The sequence below is a fragment of the Scyliorhinus torazame genome, chromosome 4, assembly GCF_047496885.1.
Source record: "Scyliorhinus torazame isolate Kashiwa2021f chromosome 4, sScyTor2.1, whole genome shotgun sequence".
In the NCBI taxonomy this organism is placed as follows: Eukaryota; Metazoa; Chordata; class Chondrichthyes; order Carcharhiniformes; family Scyliorhinidae; genus Scyliorhinus; species Scyliorhinus torazame.
In genome coordinates, this window is record NC_092710.1 from 373,682,603 (window position 1) to 373,705,943 (window position 23,341).

The window sequence follows — 23,341 nt, forward strand, 5'->3', positions numbered from 1 at the left end:
TCCCCCTGCACACTCTGTGTAACACAGTCTCTGTAACCCTGCACACTCTGTGTAACACAGTCCCTGTCACCCTGCACACTCTGTGTAACACAGTCCCTGTCCCACTGCACACTCTGTGTTACACAGTCTCTGTAACCCTGCACAGACTGTGTAACACAGACCATGTCACCCTGCACGCTCTGTGTACCACAGTCCCTGTCACACTGCACACTCGGTGTAACACAGACCCTGTCACCCTGCACACTCTGTGTAACACAGTCCCTGTCACCCTGCACACTCTGTGTAACACAGTCTCTGTAACCCTGCACACTCTGTGTAACACAGTCCCTGTCAACCTACAGACTCTGTGTAACACAGTCCCTGTCACCCTGCACACTCTGTGTAACACAGTCCCTGTCACCCTACACACTCTGAGTAACACAGTCCCTGTCACCCTGAACACTCTGGGGAACACAGACCCTGTCCCCCTGCACACTCTGAGTAACACAGTCCCTGTCACGCTGCACACTGTGTGTAAAACAGTCCCTCTAACACTCCACAGACTGTGTAACACAGTCACTGTCACGCTGCACACTCTGTGTAACACAGTCCCTGTCACCCTACACACTCTATGTAACACAGACCCTGTCACCCTGCACGCTCTCTGTAACAAAGTCCCTGTCACGCTGCACACTCTGTGCAACACAGTCTCTGTAACCCTGCACAGTCTGTGTAACAAAGGCCCTATCACCCTGCACAGTCTCAGTAACACAGTCCCTGTCACACTCCACACTCTGTGTAACACAGTCCCTGTCACTCTACACACTCTGTGTAACACAGTCCCTGTCACCCTGCACACTCTGTGTAACAGAGTCTCTGTAACCCTGCACAGACTGTGTAACACAGTCCCTGTCACCCTGCACACTCGGTGTAACACAGCCCCTGTCACCCTGCACGCTCTGTGTACCACAGTCCCTGTCACCCTGCACACTCTGTGTAACACAGTCCCTGTCACCCTCCACACTCTGTGTAACACAGTCCCTGTCACCCTGCACACTCTGTGTAACACAGTCTCTGTAACCCTGCACAGACTGTGTAACACAGTCCCTGTCACCCTGCACACTCGGTGTAACATAGTCCCTGTCACCCTGCACACTCTGTGTAACACAGTCCCTGTCACCCTGCACACTTGGTGTAACACAGTCCCTGTCACCCTGCACACTCTGTGCAACACAGTCTCTGTAACCCTGCACACTCTGTGTAACACAGTCCCTGTCACCCTGCACACTCTGTGTAACACAGTCCCTGTCACTCTACACACTCTGTGTAACACAGTCCCTGTCACCCTGCACACTCTGTGTAACACAGACCCTGTCACCCTGCACACTCTGTGTAACACAGACCCTGTCACCCTGCACACTCTGTGTAACACAGTCCCTGTCTCCCTGCATACTCTGTGGAACACAGTCCATGTCATCCTGCACACTGTGTAACACAGTCCATGACACCCTGCACACTCTGAGTAACACAGTCCCTATCACCCTACTCACTCTGTGTAACACAGTCCATGTCATGCTGCACACTCTGTGTAACACAGTCTCTGTAACCCTGCACACTCTGTGTAACACAGTCCCTGTCACCCTGCACACTCTGTGTAACACAGTCACTGTCACACTGCACACTCCGTGTAACACAGTCTCTGTAACCCTGCACACTCTGTGTAACACAGTCCCTGTCACCCTGCACTCTCTGTGTAACGAAGTCCCTGTCACGCTGCACACTCTATGTAACACAGTCCCTGTTACACTGCACACTCTGTGTAACACAGTCCATGTCACCCTGCACACTCTGTGTAACACAGTCACTGTTACCCTGCACACTCAATGTAACACAGACCCTGTCACCCTGCACACTCTGTGTAACACAGTCCCTGTCACCCTGCACACTCTATGTAACACAGTCCCTGTCACGCTGCACACTCTATGTAACACAGTCCCTGTTACACTGCACACTCTGTGTAACACAGTCCCTGTTACCCTGCACACTCAATGTAACACAGTCCCTGTCACCCTGCACGCTCTGAGTAACACAGTCCCTGTCACCCTGCACACTCTGTGTAACACAGTCTCTGTAACCCTGCACACTCTGTGTAACACAGTCCCTGTCACCCTTCACTCTCTGTGTAACAAAGTCCCTGTCACGCTGCACACTCTATGTAACACAGTCCCTGTTACACTGCACACTCTGTGTAACACAGTCCCTGTCACCCTGCACACTCCTTGTAACACAGTCTCTGTAACCCTGCACACTCTGTGTAACACAGTCCCTGTCACCCTGCACTCTCTGTGTAACAAAGTCCCTGTCACGCTGCACACTCTATGTAACACAGTCCCTGTTACACTGCACACTCTGTGTAACACAGTCCATGTCACCCTGCACACTCTGTGTAACACAGTCACTGTTACTCTGCACACTCAATGTAACACAGACCCTGTCACCCTGCACACTCTGTGTAACACAGTCCCTGTCACCCTGCACACTCTATGTAACACAGTCCCTGTCACGCTGCACACTCTATGTAACACAGTCCCTGTTACACTGCACACTCTGTGTAACACAGTCCCTGTTACCCTGCACACTCAATGTAACACAGTCCCTGTCACCCTGCACGCTCTGAGTAACACAGTCCCTGTCACCCTGCACACTCTGTGTGACACAGTCTCTGTAACCCTGCACAGACTGTGTAACACAGTCCCTGTCACCCTGCACACTCTATGTAACACAGTCCCTGTCACGCTGCACACTCTATGTAACACAGTCCCTGTTACACTGCACACTCTGTGTAACAGTCCATGTCACCCTGCACACTCAATGTAACACAGTCCCAATCACCCTGCACACTCTGTGTAACACAGTCTCTGTAACCCTGCACAGTCTGTGTAACACAGTCCCTATCACTCTGCACATTCTGAGTAACACAGTCCATGTCACCCTGAACACTCTGTGTAACACAATCCCTGTTCCCCTGCACACTCTGTGTAACACAGTCTCTGTAACCCTGCACAGACTGTGTAACACAGTCCCTGTCAACCTGCACACTGTGTGTAACACAGTCCCTGTCACCCTGCACACTCTGTGTAACACAGTCCATGTCACGCTGCACACTCTGTGTAACACAGACCCTGTCACCCTGCACACTCTGTGTAACACAGTCCCTGTCACGCTGCACACTCTGTGTAACACAGTCCCTATCACCCTGCACACTCTGTGCAACACAGTCCATGTCACCCTGCACACTCAATGTAACACAGACCCTGTCACCCTGCACACTCTGAGTAACACAGTCCCTGTCACCCTGCACACTCTGTAACACAGTCTCTGTAACTCTGCAGTCTGTGTAACATAGTCCCAATCACCCAGCACAGTCTGCATAACACAGTCCCTGTCATCCTCCACACTCTGTGTAACACAGTCTCTGTAACCTTGCACAGTCTGTGTAACACAGTCCCTGTCACCCTGCACACTCTGTGTAACACAGACCCTGTCACCCTGCACGCTGTGTAACACAGTCCCTGTCACCCTGCACACTCTGTGTAACACAGTCTCTGTAACCCTGCACACTGTGTGTAACACAGTCTCTGTAACCCTGCACACACTGTGTAACACAGCCCCCATCACCCTGCACACTCTGTGTAACACAGTCTCTGTAAACCTGCACACTCTGTAACACAGTCCCTATCACCCTGCACACTCTGTGTAACACAGTCCCTGTCACCCTGCACACTCTGTGTAACACAGTCTCTGTAACCCTGCACACTCTGTGTAACACAGTCCCTGTCACCCTACACAGTCTGTGTAACACAGTCCCTGTCACTCAGCACACTCTGTGTAACACAGACCCCGTCCCCCTACACCCTCTGTGTAACACAGTCCCTGTCACGCTGCACACTCTGTGTAACACAGTCCCTGTCATCCTGCACACTCTGTGTAACACAGTCCCTGTCACCCTGCACACTGTGTAACACAGTCCATGACACCCTGCACACTCTGTGTAACACAGTCTCTGTAACACTGCACACTCTGTGTAACACAGTCCCTATCACCCTGCACACTCTGTGTAACACAGTCCCTGTCACCCTGCACACTCTGGGGACACAGACCCTGTCACCCTGCGCACTCTGTGTAACACGGTCTCTGGAACCCTGCACACTCTGTGTAACACGGTCTCCGTAACCCTGCACACTCTGTCTAACACAGTCCCTGTCACCCTGCACACTCTGTGTAACACAGTCCCTGTCACCCTGTACACTCTGTGTAACACAGTCCCGGTTACTCTGCACACTCTGTGTAACACAGTCCCGGTTACCCTGCACACTCTGTGTAACACAGTCCATGTCACCCTGCACACTCAATGTAACACAGTCCCTGTCACGCTGCACACTCAATGTAACACAGACCCTGTCACCCTGCACGCTCTTTGTAACACAGCCCCTGTCACGCTGTACACTCTGTGTAACACAGTCCCTATCACCCTGCACACTCTGTGTAACACAGTCTCTGTAACCCTGCACAGTCTGTGTAACACAGTCCCTATCACTCTGCACAGTCTGAGTAACACAGTCCCTGTCACCCTGCACACTCTGTGTAACACAGTCCCTGTCCCCCTGCACACTCTGTGTTACACAGTCTCTGTAACCCTGCACAGACTGTGTAACACAGTCCCTGTCACCCTGCACACTCGGTGTAACACAGTCCCTGTCACCCTGCACACTCTGTGTAACACAGTCCCTGTCACCCTGCACACTCGGTGTAACACAGTCCCTGTCACCCTGCACACTCTGTGTAACACTATTTCTGTAACCCTGCCCACTCTGTGTAACACAGTCCCTGTCACTCTACACACTCTGTGTAACACAGTCCCTGTCACCCTGCACACTCTGTGTAACACAGTCCCTCTAACACTCCACAGACTGTGTAACACAGTCCCTGTCACCCTGCACACTCTGTGTAACACAGTCCCTGTCACCCTCCACACTCTATGCAACACAGACCCTGTCACACTGCACGCTCTGAGTAACACAGTCCCTGTCACGCTGCACACTCTGTGTAACACAGACCCTGTCACCCTGCACACTCTGTGTAACACAGTCCCTGTCTCCCTGCACACTCTGTGGAACACAGTCCATGTCATCCTACACATTCTGTGTAACACAGTCCCTGTCACCCTGCACACTGTGTAACACAGTCCATGACACCCTGCACACTCTGTGTAACACAGTTCATGTCATGCTGCACACTCTGTGTAACACAGTCACTGTCACACTGCACACTCCGTAACACAGTCTCTGTAACCCTGCACACTCTGTGTAACACAGTCCCTGTCACGCTGCACACTCGGGTGTAACACAGTCTCTGTAACCCTGCACAGTCTGTGTAACACAGTCCCTATCACCCTGCACAGTCTCAGTAACACAGTCCCTGTCACCCTGCACACTCGGTGTAACACAGTCTCTGTAACCCTGCACACTCTGTCTAACATAGTCCCTGTCACCCTGCACACTCTGTGTAACACAGTCTCTGTAACCCTGCACAGACTGTGTAACACAGTCCCTGTCACCCTGCACACTCGGTGTAACACAGTCTCTGTAACCCTGCACACTCTGTCTAACATAGTCCCTGTCACCCTGCACACTCTGTGTAACACAGTCTCTGTAACCCTGCACAGACTGTGTAACACAGTCCCTGTCACCCTGCACGCTCTGTGTAACACAGTCCCTGTTACCCTGCACACTCTGTGTAACACAGTCCATGTCACCCTGCACACTCAATGTAACACAAACCCTGTCACCCTGCACGCTCTTTGTAACACAGTCCCTGTCACGCTGCACACTCTATGTAACACAGTCCCTGTTACACTGCACACTCTGTGTAACACAGTCCCTGTTACCCTGCACACTCTATGTAACACAGTCCCTGTTACACTGCACACTCTGTGTAACACAGTCCATGTCACCCTGCACACTCAATGTAACACAGACCCTGTCACCCTGCACACTCTGTGTAACACAGTCCCTGTCACCCTGCACGCTCTGAGTAACACAGTCCCTGTCACGCAGCACACTCTGTGTAACAGTCTCTGTAACCCTGCACACTCTGTGTAACACAGTCCCTGTTACCCTGCACACTCTGTGTAACACAGTCCATGTCACCCTGCACACTCAATGTAACACAGTCTCTGTAACCCTGCACAGTCTGTGTAACACAGTCCCTATCACTCTGCACAGTCTGAGTAACACAGTCCATGTCACCCTGCACACTCTGTGTAACACAGTCCCTGTCCCCCTGCACACTCTGTGTAACACAGTCTCTGTAACCCTGCACAGACTGTGTAACACAGTCCCTGTCAACCTGCACACTGTGTGTAACACAGTCCCTGTCACCCTGCACACTCTGTGTAACACAGTCCCTGTCACCCTGCACACTCTGTGTAACACAGTCCCTGTCCCCCTGCACACTCTGTGTAACACAGTCTCTGTAACCCTGCACACTCTGTGTAACACAGTCCCTGTGACCCTGCACACTCTGTGTAACACAGTCCCTGTCCCCCTGCACACGATGTGTTACACAGTCTCTGTAACCCTGCACAGACTGTGTAACACAGACCCTGTCACCCTGCACGCTCTGTGTACCACAGTCCCTGTCACACTGCACACTCGGTGTAACACAGACCCTGTCACCCTGCACACTCTGTGTAACAGAGTCCCTGTCACCCTGCACACTCTGTGTAACACAGTCTCTGTAACCCTGCACACTCTGTGTAACACAGTCCCTGTCAACCTACAGACTCTGTGTAACACAGTCCCTGTCACCCTGCACACTCTGTGTAACACAGTCCCTGTCACCCTACACACTCTGTGTAACACAGTCCCTGTCACCCTGAACACTCTGGGGAACACAGACCCTGTCCCCCTGCACACTCTGAGTAACACAGTCCCTGTCACGCTGCACACTGTGTGTAACACAGTCCCTCTAACACTCCACAGACTGTGTAACACAGTCCCTGTCACCCTACACACTCTATGTAACACAGACCCTGTCACCCTGCACGCTCTGTGTAACAAGGTCCCTGTCACGCTGCACACTCTGTGTAACACAGTCTCTGTAACCCTGCACAGTCTGTGTAACAAAGTCCCTATCACCCTGCACAGTCTCAGTAACACAGTCCCTGTCACACTCCACACTCTGTGTAACACAGTCCCTGTCACTCTACACACTCTGTGTAACACAGTCCCTGTCACCTTCACACTCTGTGTAACAGAGTCTCTGTAACCCTGCACAGACTGTGTAACACAGTCCCTGTCACCCTGCACACTCGGTGTAACACAGCCCCTGTCACCCTGCACGCTCTGTGTACCACAGTCCCTGTCACCCTGCACACTCTGTGTAACACAGTCCCTGTCACCCTCCACACTCTGTGTAACACAGTCCCTGTCACCCTGCACACTCTGTGTAACACAGTCTCTGTAACCCTGCACAGACTGTGTAACACAGTCCCTGTCACCCTGCACACTCGGTGTAACACAGACCTTGTCACCCTGCACACTCTGTGTAACACAGTCCCTGTCTCCCTGCATACTCTGTGGAACACAGTCCATGTCATCCTGCACACTCTGTGTAACACAGTCCATGTCATGCTGCACACTCTGTGTAACACAGTCACTGTCACACTGCACACTCCGTGTAACACAGTCTCTGTAACCCTGCACACTCTGTGTAACACAGTCCCTGTCACCCTGCACGCTCTGTGTAACAAAGTCCCTGTCACGCTGCACACTCTATGTAACACAGTCCCTGTTACACTGCACACTCTGTGTAACACAGTCCATGTCACCCTGCACACTCTGTGTAACACAGTCCCTGTTACCCTGCACACTCAATGTAACACAGACCCTGTCACCCTGCACACTCTGTGTAACACAGTCCCTGTCACCCTGCACACTCAATGTAACACAGTCCCAATCACCCTGCACACTCTGTGTAACACAGTCTCTGTAACCCTGCACAGTCTGTGTAACACAGTCCCTATCACTCTGCACAGTCTGAGTAACACAGTCCATGTCACCCTGCACACTCTGTGTAACACAATCCCTGTTCCCCTGCACACTCTGTGTAACACAGTCTCTGTAACCCTGCACAGACTGTGTAACACAGTCCCTGTCAACCTGCACACTGTGTGTAACACAGTCCCTGTCACCCTGCACACTCTGTGTAACACAGTCCCTGTCACCCTGCACACTCTGTGTAACACAGTCCCTGTCCCCTGCACACTCTGTGTAACACAGTCTCTGTAACCCTGCACACTCTGTGTAACACAGTCCCTCTCACCCTCCACACTCTGTGTAACACAGTCCCTGTCACCCTGCACACTCTGTGTAACACAGTCCCTCTCACCCTCCACACTCTGTGTAACACAGTCCCTGTCACCCTGCACGCTCTGAGTAACACAGTCCCTGTCACGCAGCACACTCTATGTAACACAGTCCCTGTTACACTGCACACTCTGTGTAACACAGTCCATGTCACCCTGCACACTCAATGTAACACAGACCCTGTCACCCTGCTCACTCTGTGTAACACAGTCCCTGTCACACTGCACGCTCTGAGTAACACAGTCCCTGTCACGCAGCACACTCTGTGTAACACAGTCCCTGTTACCCTGCACACTCTGTGTAACACAGTCCATGTCACCCTGCACACTCAATGTAACACAGACCCTGTCACCCTGCACGCTCTTCGTAACACAGTCCCTGTCACGCTGCACACTCTATGTAACACAGTCCCTGTTACACTGCACACTCTGTGTAACACAGTCCCTGTTACCCTGCACACTCTATGTAACACAGTCCCTGTCAACCTACAGACTCTGTGTAACACAGTCCCTGTCACCCTGCACACTCTGTGTAACACAGTCCCTGTCACCCTGAACGCTCTGGGGAACACAGACCCTGTCCCCCTGCACACTCTGAGTAACACAGTCCCTGTCACGCTGCACACTGTGTGTAACACAGTCCCTCTAACACTCCACAGACTGTGTAACACAGTCACTGTCACGCTGCACACTCTGTGTAACACAGTCCCTGTCACCCTACACACTCTATGTAACACAGACCCTGTCACCCTGCACGCTCTGTGTAACAAGGTCCCTGTCACGCTGCACACTCTGTGTAACACAGTCTCTGTAACCCGGCACAGTCTGTGTAACAAAGTCCCTATCACCCTGCACAGTCTCAGTAACACAGTCCCTGTCACACTCCACACTCTGTGTAACACAGTCCCTGTCACTCTACACACTCTGTGTAACACAGTCCCTGTCACCCTGCACACTCTGTGTAACAGAGTCTCTGTAACCCTGCACAGACTGTGTAACACAGTCCCTGTCACCCTGCACACTCGGTGTAACACAGCCCCTGTCACCCTGCACGCTCTGTGTACCACAGTCCCTGTCACCCTGCACACTCTGTGTAACACAGTCCCTGTCACCCTCCACACTCTGTGTAACACAGTCCCTGTCACCCTGCACACTCTGTGTAACACAGTCTCTGTAACCCTGCACAGACTGTGTAACACAGTCCCTGTCACCCTGCACACTCGGTGTAACATAGTCCCTGTCACCCTGCACACTCTGTGTAACACAGTCCCTGTCACCCTGCACACTTGGTGTAACACAGTCCCTGTCACCCTGCACACTCTGTGCAACACAGTCTCTGTAACCCTGCACACTCTGTGTAACACAGTCCCTGTCACCCTGCACACTCTATGTAACACAGTCCCTGTCACGCTGCACACTCTATGTAACACAGTCCCTGTTACACTGCACACTCTGTGTAACACAGTCCATGTCACGCTGCACACTCTATGTAACACAGTCCCTGTCACCCTGCACGCTCTGAGTAACACAGTCCCTGTCACGCAGCACACTCTATGTAACACAGTCCCTGTTACACTGCACACTCTGTGTAACACAGTCCATGTCACCCTGCACACTCAATGTAACACAGACCCTGTCACCCTGCACACTCTGTGTAACACAGTCCCTGTCACCCTGCACGCTCTGAGTAACACAGTCCCTGTCACGCAGCACACTCTGTGTAACACAGTCCCTGTTACCCTGCACACTCTGTGGAACACAGTCCATGTCACCCTGCACACTCAATGTAACACAGACACTGTCACCCTGCACGCTCTTTGTAACACAGTCCCTGTCACGCTGCACACTCTATGTAACACAGTCCCTGTTACACTGCACACTCTGTGTAACACAGTCCCTGTTACCCTGCACACTCTATGTAACACAGTCCCTGTCACGCTGCACACTCTATGTAACACAGTCCCTGTTACCCTGCACACTCTGTGTAACACAGTCCATGTCACCCTGCACACTCAATGTAACACAGTCTCTGTAACCCTGCTCAGTCTGTGTAACACAGTCCCTATCACTCTGCACAGTCTGAGTAACACAGTCCATGTCACCCTGCACACTCTGTGTAACACAGTCCCTGTCCCCCTGCACACTCTGCGCAACACAGTCTCTGTATCCCTGCACAGACTGTGTAACACAGTCCCTGTCAACCTGCACACTGTGTGTAACACAGTCCCTGTCACCCTGCACACTCTGTGTAACACAGTCCCTGTCACCCTGCACACTCTGTGTAACACAGTCCCTGTCCCCCTGCACACTCTGTGTAACACAGTCTCTGTAACCCTGCACACTCTGTGTAACACAGTCCCTGTCACCCTGCACACTCTGTGTAACACAGTCATTGTCCCCCTGCACACTCTGTGTAACACAGTCTCTGTAACCCTGCACAGACTGTGTAACACAGACCCTGTCACCCTGCACGCTCTGTGTACCACAGTCCCTGTCACACTGCACACTCGGTGTAACACAGACCCTGTCACCCTGCACACTCTGTGTAACACAGTCCCTGTCACCCTGCACACTCTGTGTAACACAGACCCTGTCACCCTGCACACTCTGTGTAACACAGACCCTGTCACCCTGCACACTCTGTGTAACACAGTCCCTGTCTCCCTGCATACTCTGTGGAACACAGTCCATGTCATCCTGCACACTCTGTGTAACACAGTCCCTGTCACCCTGAACACTCTGGGGAACACAGACCCTGTCCCCCTGCACACTCTGAGTAACACAGTCCCTGTCACGCTGCACACTGTGTGTAACACAGTCCCTCTAACACTCCACAGACTGTGTAACACAGTCACTGTCACGCTGCACACTCTGTGTAACACAGTCCCTGTCACCCTACACACTCTATGTAACACATACCCTGTCACCCTGCACACTCTGTGTAACACAGTCCCTGTCACGCTGCTCACTCTGTGTAACACAGTCCCTGTCACCCTGCACACTCTGTGTAACACAGTCTCTGTCACGCTGCACACTCTGTGTAACACAGACCCTGTCACGCTGCACACTCTGTGTAACACAGTCCCTCTCACCCTCCACACTCTGTGTAACACAGTCCCTCTCACCCTCCACACTCTGTGTAACACAGTCCCTGTCACGCTGCACACTCTGTGTAACACAGTCCCTCTCACCCTCCACACTCTGTGTAACACAGTCCCTGTAACCCTGCACAGACTGTGTAACACAGTCCCTGTCAACCTGCACACTGTGTGTAACACAGTCCCTGTCACCCTGCACACTCTGTGTAACACAGTCCCTGTCACCCTGCACGCTCTGAGTAACACAGTCCCTGTCACGCAGCACACTCTATGTAACACAGTCCCTGTTACACTGCACACTCTGTGTAACACAGTCCATGTCACCCTGCACACTCAATGTAACACAGACCCTGTCACCCTGCACACTCTGTGTAACACAGTCCCTGTCACCCTGCACGCTCTGAGTAACACAGTCCCTGTCACGCAGCACACTCTGTGTAACACAGTCCCTGTTACCCTGCACACTCTGTGTAACACAGTCCATGTCACCCTGCACACTCAATGTAACACAGACCCTGTCACCCTGCACGCTCTTTGTAACACAGTCCCTGTCACGCTGCACACTCTATGTAACACAGTCCCTGTTACACTGCACACTCTGTGTAACACAGTCCCTGTTACCCTGCACACTCTATGTAACACAGTCCCTGTCACGCTGCACACTCTATGTAACACAGTCCCTGTCACCCTGCACGCTCTGAGTAACACAGTCCCTGTCACGCAGCACACTCTATGTAACACAGTCCCTGTTACACTGCACACTCTGTGTAACACAGTCCATGTCACCCTGCACACTCCGTGTAACACAGTCTCTGTCACCCTGCACACTCTGTGTAACACAGTCCCTGTCACCCTGCACGCTCTGTGTAACAAAGTCCCTGTCACGCTGCACACTCTATGTAACACAGTCCCTGTTACACTGCACACTCTGTGTAACACAGTCCATGTCACCCTGCACACTGTGTAACACAGTCCCTGTTACCCTGCACACTCTGTGTAACACAGTCCATGTCACCCTGCACACTCTGTGTAACACAGTCCCTGTTACCCTGCACACTCAATGTAACACAGACCCTGTCACCCTGCACGCTCTTTGTAACACTGTCCCTGTCACGCTGCACATTCTATGTAACACAGTCCCTGTCGCCCTGCACACTCTGTGTAACACAGTCCCTGTTACCCTGCACACTCTATGTAACACAGTCCCTGTTACGCTGCACACTCTATGTAACACAGTCCCTGTTACACTGCACACTCTGTGTAACACAGTCCATGTCACCCTGCACACTCAATGTAACACAGACCCTGTCACCCTGCACGCTCTTTGTAACACAGTCCCTGTCACCCTGCACACTTGGTGTAACACAGTCCCTGTCACCCTGCACACTCTGTGCAACACAGTCTCTGTAACCCTGCACACTCTGTGTAACACAGTCCCTGTCACCCTGCACACTCTGTGTAACACTGTTTCTGTAACCCTGCCCACTCTGTGTAACACAGTCCCTGTCACTCTACACACTCTGTGTAACACAGTCCCTGTCACCCTGCACACTCTGTGTAACACAGACCCTGTCACCCTGCACACTCTGTGTAACACAGACCCTGTCACCCTGCACACTCTGTGTAACACAGTCCCTGTCTCCCTGCATACTCTGTGGAACACAGTCCATATCATCCTGCACACTCTGTGTAACACAGTCCCTGTCACCCTGCACACTGTGTAACACAGTCCATGACACCCTGCACACTCTGAGTAACACAGTCCCTATCACCCTACTCACTCTGTGTAACACAGTCCATGTCATGCTGCACACTCTGTGTGACACAGTCACTGTCACACTGCACACTCCGTGTAACACAGTCTCTGTAACCCTGCACACTCTGTGTAACACAGTCCCTGTCACCCTGCAGGCTCTGTGTAACACTGTCCCTGTCACGCTGCACACTCTATGTAACACAGTCCCTGTCACCCTGCACACTCTGTGTAACACAGTCCATGACACCCTGCACACTCCGTGTAACACAGTCTCTGTCACCCTGCACACTCTGTGTAACACAGTCCCTGTCACCCTGCACGCTCTGTGTAACAAAGTCCCTGTCACGCTGCACACTCTATGTAACACAGTCCCTGTTACACTGCACACTCTGTGTAACACAGTCCATGTCACCCTGCACACTGTGTAACACAGTCCCTGTTACCCTGCACACTCTGTGTAACACAGTCCATATCACCCTGCACACTCTGTGTAACACAGTCCCTGTTACCCTGCACACTCAATGTAACACAGACCCTGTCACCCTGCACGCTCTTTGTAACACTGTCCCTGTCACGCTGCACATTCTATGTAACACAGTCCCTGTCGCCCTGCACACTCTGTGTAACACAGTCTCTGTAACCCTGCACACTCTGTGTAACACAGTCCCTGTTACCCTGCACACTCTATGTAACACAGTCCCTGTTACGCTGCACACTCTATGTAACACAGTCCCTGTTACACTGCACACTCTGTGTAACACAGTCCATGTCACCCTGCACACTCAATGTAACACAGTCCCAATCACCCTGCACACTCTGTGTAACACAGTCTCTGTAACCCTGCACTGTCTGTGTAACACAGTCCCTATCACTCTGCACAGTCTGAGTAACACAGTCCATGTCACCCTGCACACTCTGTGTAACACAATCCCTGTCCCCCTGCACACTCTGTGTAACACAGTCTCTGTAACCCTGCACACTCTGTGTAACACAGTCCCTGTCACCCTGCACACTGTGTGTAACACAGTCCCTGTCACCCTGCACACTCTGTGTAACACAGTCCCTGTCCCCTGCACACTCTGTGTAACACAGTCTCTGTAACCCTGCACACTCTGTGTAACACAGTCCCTGTCACCCTGCACACTGTGTGTAACACAGTCCCTGTCACCCTGCACACTCTGTGTAACACAGTCTCTGTAACCCTGCACAGACGGTGTAACACAGACCCTGTCACCCTGCACACTCTGGGGACACAGACCCTGTCACCCTGCACAGTCTGCATAACACAGTCCCTGTCATCCTCCACACTCTGTGCAACACAGTGTCTGTAACCCTGCACAGTCTGTGTAACACAGTCCATGACACTCTGCGCACTCTGTGTAACACGGTCTCTGGAACCCTGCACACTCTGTGTAACAAAGTCTCCGTAACCCTGCACACTCTGTGTAACACAGTCCCTGTCACCCTGCACACTCTGTGTAACACAGTCCCTGTCACCCTGCACACTCTGTGTAACACAGTCCCTGTCACGCTGCACACTCTGTGTAACACAGACCCTGTCACCCTGCGCACTCTGTGTAACACGGTCTCTGGAACCCTGCACACTCTGTGTAACACGGTCTCCGTAACCCTGCACACTCTGTGTAACACAGTCCCTGTCACCCTGCACACTCTGTGTAACACAGTTCCTGTCACCCTGCACACTCTGTGTAACACAGTCCCTGTCACGCTGCTCACTCTGTGTAACACAGTCCCTGTCACCCTGCACACTCTGTGTAACACAGTCTCTGTCACGCTGCACACTCTGTGTAACACAGACCCTGTCACGCTGCACACTCTGTGTAACACAGTCCCTCTCACCCTCCACACTCTGTGTAACACAGTCCCTCTCACCCTCCACACTCTGTGTAACACAGTCCCTGTCACCCTGCACACTCTGTGTAACACAGTCCCTGTCACCCTGCACACTCTGTGTAACACAGTCCCTGTCACGCTGCACACTCTGTGTAACACAGTCCCTCTCACCCTCCACACTCTGTGTAACACAGTCCCTGTAACCCTGCACAGACTGTGTAACACAGTCCCTGTCAACCTGCACACTGTGTGTAACACAGTCCCTGTCACCCTGCACACTCTGTGTAACACAGTCCCTGTCACCCTGCACGCTCTGAGTAACACAGTCCCTGTCACGCAGCACACTCTATGTAACACAGTCCCTGTTACACTGCACACTCTGTGTAACACAGTCCATGTCACCCTGCACACTCAATGTAACACAGACCCTGTCACCCTGCACACTCTGTGTAACACAGTCCCTGTCACCCTGCACGCTCTGAGTAACACAGTCCCTGTCACGCAGCACACTCTGTGTAACACAGTCCCTGTTACCCTGCACACTCTGTGTAACACAGTCCATGTCACCCTGCACACTCAATGTAACACAGACCCTGTCACCCTGCACGCTCTTTGTAACACAGTCCCTGTCACGCTGCACACTCTATGTAACACAGTCCCTGTTACACTGCACACTCTGTGTAACACAGTCCCTGTTACCCTGCACACTCTATGTAACACAGTCCCTGTCACGCTGCACACTCTATGTAACACAGTCCCTGTCACCCTGCACGCTCTGAGTAACACAGTCCCTGTCACGCAGCACACTCTATGTAACACAGTCCCTGTTACACTGCACACTCTGTGTAACACAGTCCATGTCACCCTGCACACTCAATGTAACACAGACCCTGTCACCCTGCACACTCTGTGTAACACAGTCCCTGTCACCCTGCACGCTCTGAGTAACACAGTCCCTGTCACGCAGCACACTCTGTGTAACACAGTCCCTGTTACCCTGCACACTCTGTGTAACACAGTCCATGTCACCCTGCACACTCAATGTAACACAGACCCTGTCACCCTGCACGCTCTTTGTAACACAGTCCCTGTCACGCTGCACACTCTATGTAACACAGTCCCTGTTACACTGCACACTCTGTGTAACACAGTCCCTGTTACCCTGCACACTCTATGTAACACAGTCCCTGTCACGCTGCACACTCTATGTAACACAGTCCCTGTTACCCTGCACACTCTGTGTAACACAGTCCATGTCACCCTGCACACTCAATGTAACACAGTCTCTGTAACCCTGCTCAGTCTGTGTAACACAGTCCCTATCACTCTGCACAGTCTGAGTAACACAGTCCATGTCACCCTGCACACTCTGTGTAACACAGTCCCTGTCCCCCTGCACACTCTGTGCAACACAGTCTCTGCATCCCTGCACAGACTGTGTAACACAGTCCCTGTCAACCTGCACACTGTGTGTAACACAGTCCCTGTCACCCTGCACACTCTGTGTAACACAGTCCCTGTCACCCTGCACACTCTGTGTAACACAGTCCCTGTCCCCCTGCACACTCTGTGTAACACAGTCTCTGTAACCCTGCACACTCTGTGTAACACAGTCCCTGTCACCCTGCACACTCTGTGTAACACAGTCATTGTCCCCCTGCACACTCTGTGTAACACAGTCTCTGTAACCCTGCACAGACTGTGTAACACAGACCCTGTCACCCTGCACGCACTGTGTACCACAGTCCCTGTCACACTGCACACTCGGTGTAACACAGACCCTGTCACCCTGCACACTCTGTGTAACACAGTCCCTGTCACCCTGCACACTCTGTGTAACACAGACCCTGTCACCCTGCACACTCTGTGTAACACAGACCCTGTCACCCTGCACACTCTGTGTAACACAGTCCCTGTCTCCCTGCATACTCTGTGGAACACAGTCCATGTCATCCTGCACACTCTGTGTAACACAGTCCCTGTCACCCTGCACACACTGTGTAACACAGTCCATGACACCCTGCACACTCTGTGTAACACAGTCCCTGTCACCCTGAACACTCTGGGGAACACAGACCCTGTCCCCCTGCACACTCTGAGTAACACAGTCCCTGTCACGCTGCACAATGTGTGTAACACAGTCCCTCTAACACTCCACAGACTGTGTAACACAGTCACTGTCACGCTGCACACTCTGTGTAACACAGTCCCTGTCACCCTACACACTCTATGTAACACATACCCTGTCACCCTGCACGCTCTGTGTAACAAAGTCCCTGTCACGCTGCACACTCTGTGTAACACAGTCCCTATCACCCTGCACACTCTGTGTAACACAGTCTCTGTAACCCTGCACAGTCTGTGTAACAAAGTCCCTATCACCCTGCACAGTCTCAGTAACACAGTCCCTGTCATCCTCCACACTCTGTGTAACACAGTCTCTGTAACCCTGCACAGTCTGTGTAACACAGTCTCTGTAACCCTGCACACACTGTGTAACACAGCCCCCATCACCCTGCACACTCTGTGTAACACAGTCTCTGTAAACCTGCACACTCTGTAACACAGTCCCTATCACCCTGCACACTCTGTGTAACACAGTCCCTGTCACCCTGCACACTCTGTGTAACATAGTCTCTGTAACCCTGCACACTCTGTGTAACACAGTCCCTGTCACCCTGCACACTCTGTGTAACACAGTCCCTGTCACCCTGCACGCTCTGTGTAACACAGTCTCTGTAACCCTGCACAGTCTGTGTAACAAAGTCCCTGTCACCCTGCACACTGTGTGTAACACAGACCCTGTCACCCTGCACAGTCTCAGTAACACAGACCCTGTCCCCCTCCACACTCTGTGTAACACAGTCCCTGTCACCCTCCACACTCTGTGTAACACAGTCCCTGTCACCCTGCACGCTCTGTGTACCACAGTCCCTGTCACCCTCCACACTCTGTGTAACACAGTCCCTGTCACCCTGCACACTCTGTGTAACACAGTCTCTGTAACCCTGCACAGACTGTGTAACACAGTCCCTGTCACCCTGCACACTCGGTGTAACACAGTCCCTGTCACCCTGCACACTCTGTGTAACACAGTCCCTGTCACCCTGCACACTCTGTGTAACACAGTCTCTGTAACCCTGCACACTCTGTGTAACACAGTCCCTGTCACCCTACACACTCTGTGTAACACAGTCCCTGTCACCCTGCACACTCTGTGTAACACTGTCTCTGTAACCCTGCCCACTCTGTGTAACACAGTGCCTGTCACTCTACACACTCTGTGTAACACAGTCCCTGTCACCCTGCACACTCTGTGTAACACAGTCCCTGTCACCCTGCACACTGTGTGTAACACAGTCCCTCTAACACTCCACAGACTGTGTAACACAGTCCCTGTCACCCTGCACACTCTGTGTAACACAGTCCCTGTCACCCTCCACACTCTATGTAACGCAGCCCCTGTCACCCTGCACACTCAATGTAACACAGTCCCTGTCACCCTGCACGCTCTGAGTCAGTCCCTTTCTCGCTGCACACTCTGTGTAACAGTCTCTGTAACCCTGCACAGTCTGTGTAACACAGTCCCTATCACCCTGCACAGTCTGCATAACACAGTCCCTGTCACCCTGCACACTCTGTGTAACACAGACCCTGTCACACTGCATGCTGTTTAACACAGTCCCTGTCACCCTGCACACTCTGTGTAACACAGTCTCTGTAACCTTGCACAGTCTGTGTAACACAGTCCCTATCACCCTGCACAGTCTGCATAACACAGTCCCTGTCATCCTCCACACTCTGTGTAACACAGTCCCTGTCACCCTGCACACTCTGTGTAACACAGTCTCTGTAACCCAGCACAGTCTGTGTAACACAGTCCCTGTCACCCTGCACACTCTACGTAACACAGTCTCTGTAACCCTGCACACTCCGTGTAACACAGTCCCTGTCACCCTGCACACTGTGTGTAACACAGACCGTGTCACCCTGCACACTCTATTCAACACAGTCCCTGTCACGCTGCACACTCTGTGTAAAATGTCCCTCTCACCCTACACACTCAATGTAACACAGACCCTGTCACCCTGCACACTCTGTGTAACACAGTCCCTGTCACCCTGCACGCTCTGAGTAACACAGTCCCTGTCACGCTGCACACTCTGTGTAACACAGTCCCCATCACCCTGCACACTCTGTGCAACACAGTCCATGTCACCCTGCACACTCTGTGTAACACAGTCCCTGTCACCCTGCACACTCTGTGTAACACAGTCATTGTCCCCCTGCACACTCTGTGTAACACAGTCTCTGTAACCCTGCACAGACTGTGTAACAGAGACCCTGTCACCCTGCACGCTCTGTGTACCACAGTCCCTGTCACACTGCACACTCGGTGTAACACAGTCCCTGTCACCCTGCACACTCTGTATAACACAGACCCTGTCACCCTGCACACTCTGTGTAACACAGACCCTGTCACCCTGCACACTCTGTGTAACACAGTCCCTGTCTCCCTGCATACTCTGTGGAACACAGTCCATGTCATCCTGCACACTCTGTGTAACACAGTCCCTGTCACCCTGCACACACTGTGTAACACAGTCCATGACACCCTGCACACTCTGTGTAACACAGTCCCTGTCACCCTGAACACTCTGGGGAACACAGACCCTGTCCCCCTGCACACTCTGAGTAACACAGTCCCTGTCACGCTGCACACTGTGTGTAACACAGTCCCTCTAACACTCCACAGACTGTGTAACACAGTCACTGTCACGCTGCACACTCTGTGTAACACAGTCCCTGTCACCCTACACACTCTATGTAACACATACCCTGTCACCCTGCACGCTCTGTGTAACAAAGTCCCTGTCACGCTGCACACTCTGTGTAACACAGTCCCTATCACCCTGCACACTCTGTGTAACACAGTCTCTGTAACCCTGCACAGTCTGTGTAACAAAGTCCCTATCACCCTGCACACTCGGTGTAACACAGCCCCTGTCACCCTGCACGCTCTGTGTACCACAGTCCCTGTCACCCTGCACACTCTGTGTAACACAGTCCCTGTCACCCTCCACACTCTGTGTAACACAGTCCCTGTCACCCTGCACACTCTGTGTAACACAGTCTCTGTAACCCTGCACAGACTGTGTACCACAGTCCCTGTCACCCTGCACACTCTGTGTAACACAGTCCCTGTCACCCTCCACACTCTGTGTAACACAGTCCCTGTCACCCTGCACACTCTGTGTAACACAGTCTCTGTAACCCTGCACAGACTGTGTAACACAGTCCCTGTCACCCTGCACACTCGGTGTAACATAGTCCCTGTCACCCTGCACACTCTGTGCAACACAGTCTCTGTAGCCCTGCACACTCTGTGTAACACAGTCCCTGTCACTCTACACTCTGTGTAACACAGTCCCTGTCACCCTGCACACTCTGTGTAACACAGACCCTGTCACCCTGCACACTCTGTGTAACACAGACCCTGTCACCCTGCACACTCTGTGTAACACAGTCCCTGTCTCCCTGCATACTCTGTGGAACACAGTCCATGTCATCCTGCACACTCTGTGTAACACAGTCCCTGTCACCCTGCACACTGTGTAACACAGTCCATGACACCTTGCACACTCTGAGTAACACAGTCCCTATCACCCTACTCACTCTGTGTAACACAGTCCATGTCATGCTGCACACTCTGTGTAACACAGTCTCTGTAACCCTGCACACTCTGTGTAACACAGTCTCTGTAACCCTGCACAGACTGTGTAACACAGTCCCTGTCACGCTGCACACTCTGTGTAACACAGTCCCTGTTACACTGCACACTCTGTGTAACACAGTCCATGTCACCCTGCACACTCTGTGTAACACAGTCCCTGTTACCCTGCACACTCTGTGTAACACAGTCCATGTCACCCTGCACACTCAATGTAACACAGACCCTGTCACCCTGCACGCTCTTTGTAACACAGTCCCTGTCACGCTGCACATTCTATGTAACACAGTCGCTGTTACACTGCACACTCTGTGTAACACAGTCCCTGTTACCCTGCACACTCTATGTAACACAGTCCCTGTCACGCTGCACACTCTATGTAACACAGTCCCTGTTACACTGCACACTCAATGTAACACAGACCCTGTTACGCTGCACACTCTGTGTAACACAGTCCCAATCACCCTGCACACTCTGTGTAACACAGTCTCTGTAACCCTGCACAGTCTGTGTAACACAGTCCCTATCACTCTGCACAGTCTGAGTAACACAGTCCATGTCACCCTGCACACTCTGTGTAACACAGTCCCTGTCCCCCTGCACACTCTGTGTAACACAGTCTCTGTAACCCTGCACAGACTGTGTAACACAGTCCCTGTCAACCTGCACACTGTGTATAACACAGTCCCTGTCACCCTGCACACTCTGTGTAACACAGTCCCTGTCACCCTGCACACTCTGTGTAACACAGTCCCTGTCCCCTGCACACTCTGTGTAACACAGTCTCTGTAACCCTGCACACTCTGTGGAACACAGTCCCTGTCACCCTGCACACTCTGTGTAACACAGTCCCTGTCCCCCTGCACACTCTGTGTAACACAGTCTCTGTAACCCTGCACAGACTGTGTAACACAGACCCTGTCACCCTGCACGCTCTGTGTACCACAGTCCCTGTCACACTGCACACTCGGTGTAACACAGACCCTGTCACCCTGCACACTCTGTGTAACACAGTCCCTGTCACCCTGCACACTCTGTATAACACAGTCTCTGTAACCCTGCACACTGTGTGTAACACAGTCCCTGTCAACCTACAGACTCTGTGTAACACAGTCCCTGTCACCCTGCACACTCTGTGTAACACAGTCCCTGTCACCCTACACACTCTGTGTAACACAGTCCCTGACACCCTGAAAACTCTGGGGAACACAGACCCTGTCCCCCTGCACACTCTGAGTAACACAGTCCCTGTAACGCTGCACACTATGTGTAACACAGTCCCTGTAACACTCCACAGACTGTGTAACACAGTCACTGTCACGCTGCACACTCTGTGTAACACAGTCCCTGTCACCCTACACACTCTATGTAACACAGACCCTGTCACCCTGCACGCTCTGTGTAACAAAGTCCCTGTCACGCTGCACACTCTGTGTAACACAGTCCCTATCACCCTGCACACTCTGTGTAACACTGTCTCTGTAACCCTGCACAGTCTGTGTAACAAAGTCCCTATCACCCTGCACAGTCTCAGTAACACAGTCCCTGTCACACTCCACACTCTGTGTAACACAGTCCCTGTCACTCTACACACTCTGTGTAACACAGTCCCTGTCACCCTGCACACTCTGTGTAACAGAGTCTCTGTAACCCTGCACAGACTGTGTAACACAGTCCCTGTCACCCTGCACACTCGGTGTAACACAGCCCCTGTCACCCTGCACGCTCTGTGTACCACAGTCCCTGTCACCCTGCACACTCTGTGTAACACAGTCCCTGTCACCCTCCACACTCTGTGTAACACAGTCCCTGTCACCCTGCACACTCTGTGTAACACAGTCTCTGTAACCCTGCACAGACTGTGTAACACAGTCCCTGTCACCCTGCACACTCGGTGTAACACAGTCCCTGTCACCCTGCACACTCGGTGTAACACAGTCCCTGTCACCCTGCACACTCTGTGCAACACAGTCTCTGTAACCCTGCACACTCTGTGTAACACAGTCCCTGTCACCCTGCACACTCGGTGTAACACTGTTTCTGTAACCCTGCCCACTCTGTGTAACACAGTCCCTGTCACTCTACACACTCTGTGTAACACAGTCCCTGTCACCCTGCACACTCTGTGTAACACAGACCCTGTCACCCTGCACACTCTGTGTAACACAGACCCTGTCACCCTGCACACTGTGTGCAACACAGTCCCTCTAACACTCCACAGACTGTGTAACACAGTCCCTGTCACCCTGCACACTCTGTGTAACACAGTCCCTGTCACCCTCCACACTCTATGCAACACAGACCCTGTCACCCTGCACGCTCTGAGTAACACAGTCCCTGTCACGCTGCACACTCTGTGTAAAACAGACCCTGTCACCCTGCACACTCTGTGTAACACAGTCCCTGTCTCCCTGCACACTCTGTGGAACACAGTCCATGTCATCCTGCACACTCTGTGTAACACAGTCCCTGTCACCCTGGACACTGTGTAACAC

At 52.4% G+C, this 23,341-nt stretch overlaps 1 protein-coding gene across 4 annotated transcripts in view; it reads right to left on the bottom strand.

The window, feature by feature from the left end:
• Positions 1-23,341, bottom strand: part of LOC140411248 (phosphofurin acidic cluster sorting protein 1-like) — a 911,105-nt gene that overhangs the window by 405,674 nt on the left and 482,090 nt on the right. The gene's annotated exons all lie outside the window — the stretch shown is intronic.